The sequence below is a fragment of the Rosa rugosa genome, chromosome 2, assembly GCF_958449725.1.
Source record: "Rosa rugosa chromosome 2, drRosRugo1.1, whole genome shotgun sequence".
Taxonomy (NCBI): Eukaryota; Viridiplantae; Streptophyta; class Magnoliopsida; order Rosales; family Rosaceae; genus Rosa; species Rosa rugosa.
In genome coordinates, this window is record NC_084821.1 from 20,990,670 (window position 1) to 20,998,179 (window position 7,510).

The 7,510-nt window shown below is 33.2% G+C and overlaps 1 long non-coding RNA gene across 2 annotated transcripts; it reads right to left on the reverse strand.

Moving 5' to 3' along the window:
• Window positions 1-232: 232 nt before the first annotated feature.
• On the reverse strand, window positions 233-3,916 carry LOC133734686 (uncharacterized). Of its 2 annotated transcripts, XR_009858516.1 has the most exons (4): window positions 3,753-3,916; window positions 1,797-1,846; window positions 1,210-1,281; window positions 233-984 (listed from the first exon to the last, which is right to left on the reverse strand). It is a non-coding gene; the product is annotated as an uncharacterized LOC133734686 (long non-coding RNA). The 2 variants fall into 2 exon arrangements; XR_009858515.1 differs by having other exon boundaries at window positions 234-1,281.
• Window positions 3,917-7,510: the final 3,594 nt, after the last annotated feature.

A 7,510-nucleotide genomic window follows, 5' to 3' on the forward strand; every position in this document is an offset into this window, starting at 1 on the left:
TCATTAAAGATACTTAACAACGAGGAATATGTTTTCCATCGGCGTTGGAACTATAGTTTTTGGGACGAAAATATTTTCGTCGTTATAAATAGTTTTGGGCGACCAAGTTTTTTTCAGCTATAAACTGTTTTCAGCGAGGAAATTTTGTTTCATCGTAAAATGTATATTTTCAATGAGAAAAGGTTTTCTCAATAAAGATACTCAACAATGAGGAATGTGTTTTTCATCAGTGTAGGGACTACGGTTTTTGGGAGAAAAATATTTTCGTCGTTATAAATAGCTTTGGGCGAGGAAGTTTTTCCTCTCTATAAACTTATTTCAGCGAGGAAATTTTGTTTCATTGTAATATGTATCTTTTCAAGAAGAAAAAATTTTCTCGATAAAGATACTCAACGAGGAATGTGTTTTCCGTCAATGTAGGATCTACAGTCTATAGTGAGAAAATTTATTTTTGTCGTTATTGATTTTAATCTATAGCGAGGAAATTTATTTTTGTTGCAGTTATCTTCTTATTACGATACGACCTGCCAGCGATACATATTATTTTATTCTAAAAAGAGGATTCTTATTCAAAACTAGTTAAACAATAAACAAAATAATAATTCATAATGTTGTCTACTATAACTACAAATTGGAATAGTCTAAAGTCAATACTGAACTAAAAATGATCCAAAAATCAATGAACTTGTTTAACTGATACTAAATCCTAGATATGCATAACTAACTCGATGCTTGTTGGTTCATAAAGGTTGCCATGAACTGCTCAAACTTTTTGCCTTGCTCCTGCAATTCTTGGATCAACACGTTTTGTGCATCAATCTTTTCTTGTAGAGCCTTTATAGTATCTTGGGTCTCTTCAAGTTTATCTTCTAACTCTTTATTCTTCTCAGACATTTCATCTAGTGACGATCGAGAAGTACTAGATGGTGGAGGCCTAGGGCCAAAACCACAACCCTTGATGTAGCCCGATTTTACTCCAAGAACCTTTGCACTCAATCATCAAAAACAAAAGTCAAAACATTCAAAATTCTCATGATCAAGCAATCAAAATTAAATTTCATCCGGTCACCATCTACGCTAGCCTACGCACAAGCCGGGAATGTATCTAGGGTTCTTGTGCATAATCAAACTCGTATACATTATCAATACACATACAAATTAGCATAGAGTATATATTATACATATAAAAAATAAGAGAATATAACTCACCTGGTGATGACACTGACTAATTTTGGGGCTCTGTCTTCTATCAACAATTTGAGGATCAAATTGTTGTCTAACCTGCATTTTATGCACCAGGTTGTGTTAGAAAGCCTTTTTTTTTTTTTTTTGGAGTAGTGCATGAGATAACCAAAAAGCAGTAAGTAATCTCTAACTCGATTCCTAGGGCATCTTTAACTCAATTCTTTCCTATAGTATTGTTCTCAACTTGTTTGACTTTAACTCTTTATAAATTCTGATCTAGCTTTACTTAAACTGAGTCTTTGTAAGCAGACCCAGTTACTCTTCCTCAGCCAACACCTTCTCTACTTATCAATCTAGCTATATATATACACCCCTAACACATAATACCCAACACCAATAGATATTCCATTATATGCTCATTTAGACGTGTGTAAACCCATCTACAGAACTCCTCCACAATTATATACTATCTCCCTTTATTAAGGATTCCAATCATTAATTTTTCAGCTTTATAGAAGGTTAATATAGATCCTATCATCAAATAAAGTAACTGATTGTAAGACTAAAATGGAAGCTAAAAAAATTCAGAGTACACAGGACAAAATGATTACCTTAAGATCTTGAACTTGAGCTAAATTTTAGAAATGCTCCAGACTCTTTCCTGCACAAAAGGTAATTTAAGGATCAATATGTAATGAATTCTCCACTCTTACAACTGGATGTATTCTACATCCATTTGGTTTTTCGTATTCTTTACTATAATACTAATGAGAACTTTATCAAGAGATATTTAGACAAAGCAAAAGCACATTGCACACAACCGTTAATATCAGATAAATACACAACTTGCAAGGTCTTAAAACTTTTATCAAAAGATAGTCATCCTAAAAGGCAAGCATATCCATCACATTACATGCACTTAGAGTAGTGAACTAAATTAAGGATAGATCAGAAGCCTCTATTCCTCATCAGAAGCCTCAATTGCCAACAATCTCTCTGCAATAAACTGGAAAGAATGGTAAGGGGGAGAGAGCAAGAGTTTAATCAACAGAATTTATACAGTTTCTAAGGATTGAGAGCAAGAGTTTAATCAACAGAATTTATACAGTTTCTAAGGATTGGGAGCAAGAGTTTCAATGCATAAGTTGTCTCATTTATCATATGAAAATTATAGATTATTTCATACTGTTTCCAAGGATTGAGAGCAAGACTCAAAATGCAGAAGGTGTCTCGTATTCAATTTTACATGACTAATTTTCAACATAGTAAATGGATTTCCCATGGCTTCTATATGTCTTATATGAGCCTTTACCAACCTACTTTTCCTAGTCGGATTGAAGATTGGTCCCAGGGTTGTCCTTCCTTTAATCATTCCTAGTTGTTTGCTACTACTATTTACTTTTTTTGTACTTGGGAAGATGTCTCTGATGTATCTGATTAAACAGGATTCTTGATGGAAACAGTAGCATTGTTTCTATGTCATCAACATATATATTTTATGACAGCAAAAATATTTGAACACAGAACAACAACAGGCCACCGAAGAGCTTTGAACAAAACTAAAGATTAAATGGTTGCGTATGCTAGGATATTTGTTGTTACCTTTGGCAACACTCTTATATATTTTTGTTGATTACAAAAAAAAAAACTTAAAGTCAAACAAATTTGCAAATAATAAAAGAGTGAACGGGTGTCCAAAATTGCAGATAACAGTTATAATATCAGAATAAAAAAAAAAAACAAAAATAGGATGATGGCTGGCTTTCAGGTATATCTTAAATTTCTAAAGGAAGGACAGAGCTGCACATCAATCAAAAACCAAAGATAAGAGAAATGAATCTGTGAAGATGGTTCAGCAACCGTCCTATACTATATGTGATGGTGTAAAAGACACAGATAATAACATTGGACCTAACTAAACAACCATGATGGTTCAATATAGGATAATGAATCCTTTCAAGTTCTGCAGATTATCTATGATTCTCATCTGTACCTTCTAACACAAATAATGGCCTAAAGAAAAAGGTGAATTTGTTGTAAGTATCAATCTGAAAGTAGATGAGTATGATGAGAAAAATGAAGAATAAGCCAGACCCTTTCGATAATTAATTGGGTCAAACAGCCATCACACAGTAGCAGATGAATGAATATCGATAGAGAAAGACATTGACAGAGACACCAAGGCAGAGAGACAGGCCAACCCAGAATTCATACGAAATGTTATTCTAATGAAGACAACAATGTGAAGACAACAGCAATATCCAAACACCCTACCTCTTCTTCCATGTTTTCCTTGATTATATATATTAAGATGAAACCGAAATTAAACTCATCGATCATCTCTAGGATATTTACAGTAGCAAACTCCTAAATCATCATCATCACTATCTTTTGCAGATGGACAACTGGGTTATAGTTTCTGGTAATTATTCAATTCAACCCAGACCCAATTCAATTCAATCCCAATTCGATTGAAACCCTTGTTGTGTTCTTGAAAATAAGATTTTCGTTAATCAAACTATACAATAATGATGTATAAGGAGGAAAAAAGATGAATGTAGTCTTACCTGCAGAGATCAGAGCTTCAAAGATGGGAGATGCAGAGAGGGAGGCTCAAAGACGTATTATGAAGATGAAGGTCGACGAGATCGCCGTGAGAGAGAGAATTGAGTTTTGTTTCTTTTAGGTTTTATCTCTAATTGTTTTCCTTTTTAGATTAGCGCTTCTTCTTTTTTTTTCCCTCCCCCTTCGGCTAATGAAACCAACCAAAACGTCCCGCTTCTTTATTATTAATTTTTTTTTCTTTTTTTTCTTTTTTTCATCTTTCTAATCCTTCAATATGTCATTTATAAAAATAAAAATGTGTTTATAAAAATAAAAATGAGTTTAGGGTATCTTTATGATTGTGAATATCTTAACGGTTTTTAATTGTGGAGAAGTCTATGATATTTCCATCATAGTTTTAAAAGCAGGAATATATTAGAAATGTGAAAACTTCTCTTATAGAGCACATGTTATTTATTGGTAATCTTATAGTATATGCCGATGTGTCTCTTATAGAGCATTTACCCTTAATCTATTAGAAATGTGAAAACTTCTCAATCTAATGGGAATGACAAAATAATATGTAGTTTTTGGTTATCTTTTTTACTTGTTTTTCTATATTCTCAATAAGAAGATTTCTTGTTTAGAGGAGATATCCTGTTAAGGTGCAGATATCTAGTTAAGGCGGGAATATCTAATCGAGGTGGAAATATTTGGTCGAGGTAGGAAATTCTGGTCGAGGTTGAAACATCTGGTTGAGGTGGGAATATCTGATCAAGGTGGAAATATCCGGTCAAGGCGTGAATATCTAATCGAGGTGGAAATAACTTGTAGAGGAGGATCTCGATAGGATGAAACTCTTTAAGGAGGATTTGAGTGACAAGAGATTTGCTCAAGGAAAAATCCGAATGAGGTACAATCTCTTTGAGATACAATCTATTCAAGGCACAATCCCTTTGAAAAATAATTCTCTCGAGTGGATTGAAATGAGGCAGAATCAGTCAATTGATTATTAGCTATCTTGATTCGAAACCCTTCTGAGAACAGAGACGACCTTAAAGTGTGCAGGTGGTGCCGCCGCACTAAGTCTCTAATCTTTATAAGCCTCTGATTATATGCCTTTGTTGAAATATATATATATATATATATATATATATATATATATATATATATATATATATATAGACACACACACACACATCATATCCAAAGTGAGGCCTCACTCTGAAATTAACGTATGAGGTTGGAGTTTAGGGTCACTTTTTGGTCTCATATCCACATCTCGACCGTTTAGTTTTTAGGTACTAATGTATAGATTATCTCTACAAAGTTTCAGCCAAATTGATGATCTTTAAGGTATCTAACTCACTTAAACCAATGGACGAACTGAATATGTCTACCCTGAACAGTACTAGCTTTAAGGCAGTTATCAACGTCTTAACGACCATCAATTTGACTGAAATTTTGCAAGGATGATCTATACATTAGTACCTAAAAACTGAATGGTCGAGATGTGAATATGAGACCGAAAAGTGACCCTAAACTCCAACCTCACACGTTGACCTCACTCTGAATAGGATCTGTATATATATAAAGGTCCATTCCAATAAGGGATCCCTTTTTTTGGTCTTTTATAGGGATAGGCATTAAACAAACTTTTTTATTATATTTCGGCATCTCAACTGTTCATTTTTTAAGTCCTAATGAGTAGATTACCTCTACAAATTTTCAGCGAAATCGATGATCGTTAAGGCATCCAAAACTGCAATTTACACGAACGGACCGAATCTGTCAAACCAGAACCGTTCGCGTTTATGCCTTAACGATCATCAAATTGGCTGAAAATTTACATAAGTGATCTATACATTAGGATCTAAAAACTGAACGGTTGAGATGTGAAAATATGATCGAAAAGTTGGTCCCTAGAAAAGACAAAAAAAAAGGATCCCTCACTAGAAGGGCCCTATATATATATATATATATATATATATATATATATAAAATCGGTGGCCTCCAAACAAGTGTGTATGTGTGTGTATGTATATGTTAGAAGTTATGAATAACGATTGCATTGCTAGTTCAATTAGTAAGACCGTTGCACAATTTTTCAGTCTTCGAATCCCTGAGGAGGTCTTCTTCATTTTTTTCATTCTCTATTTTTTTTTTTTTCTGTCTCAATTGACTTATTCTATGTCCTTTTTGGTAATTTTTTCATTCATAAATCTTAATATAAAACAGTAGTTTTTTTTTTTTATTACTTTTACTGTTCTTTTTTTGGGTCTTTTTTTGGCTTTGTTTTATGTGCTTTTTTCATAAGTGTCTATGATTAAATCAATAGTACCAAAATTATCTTCTGGATCACTTTAAAAAAAAAAAAAAAATCTTCTGGATAAAAAAAAAACGTATTTGCTCTTGATCAAAGTAAAAATTCATAGTAGTCTTTAGAGTGAATAAATTATTGCTAACTCAAAATCTTCTAGAAATAAATCATCATTACTAATAACGACAAAATCTTTTTTTCCTTGCAAATTATTTTTTCTTTTACGAGGAAATGGTTCCTTGTAGAACACAAAATTTTAACGAGGAATCCATAGTTTTGTTGCAGTTGAATTTGGCTGGCCTTACACAATTTTTTCCCAAACTAATAACAGGGAAAATGTATTTTCCTCGCTAAATGCTTCTTTTGACGAGGAAATAGTTCATCACAAAACACGGACTTTTTGAGAGGAAACCATAGTTTTGTCGCCATTGAATTTGGCGGGTTTTACATAATTTTTCGCCGAACAAGTAATGACGAAATCGTTATTTCCTCGCTAATTGCTTCTTTTCACGAGGAAATAGTTCATTGTAAAACACGTGCTTTTAGCGAGGAAACCATAATTTTGTCGCCATTGAATTTAGCGGGTTTTACATAATTTTCCGCCAAACTAATAACGACGAAATCGTTATTTTCTCGCTAATTGTTTCTTTTCATGAGGAAATAGTTCATCGTAAAACACGAGCTTTTAGTGAGGAATCCATAATTTTATCGCCATTGAATTTGGCGGGTTTTACATAATTTTCCGCCAAACTAATAACGACGAAATCGTTATTTGCTCACTAATTGCTTCTTTTCACGAGGAAATAGTTCATCATAAAACACGGGCTTTTAGCGAGGAATTCATAATTTTGTCGCCATTGAATTTGGCGGATTTTACATAATTTTCCGCCAAACTAATAACGACGAAATCGTTATTTCCTCACTAATTGCTTCTTTTCACGAGGAAATAGTTCATCGTAAAACACAGGATTTTAGCGAGGAATCCATAATTTTGTCGTCATTGAATTTGGCGGGTTTTACATAATTTTCCGCCAAACTAATAAAGACGAAATCATTATTTCCTCGCTAATTGATTCTTTTCATGAGGAAATAGTTCATCGTAAAACACGGGATTTTAGCGAGGAATCCATAATTTTGTCACCATTGAATTTGGCGGGTTTTACATAATTTTCCGCCAAACTAATAATGATGAAATCGTTATTTCCTCGTTGAATGTCATTTTTGTGATGAAAAAATTCCTCACCCTAGTCTCATATTTCCTCGCTAATAACATGACGAATTAGGAGAACAAACTATGGTCACTTTTAGTGATGAACAAAAATATTTGTCGTAGAAAGTGGTGTATAGTGAGGAAAATATGTTTCTCACAGAAAACCTAATGACATTTATTGAGGAATCGAAATATTCCTCGTAAAAAGTGACATTTACTGAGGAAAATAAATTCCTCAAAAAAAACTTGGT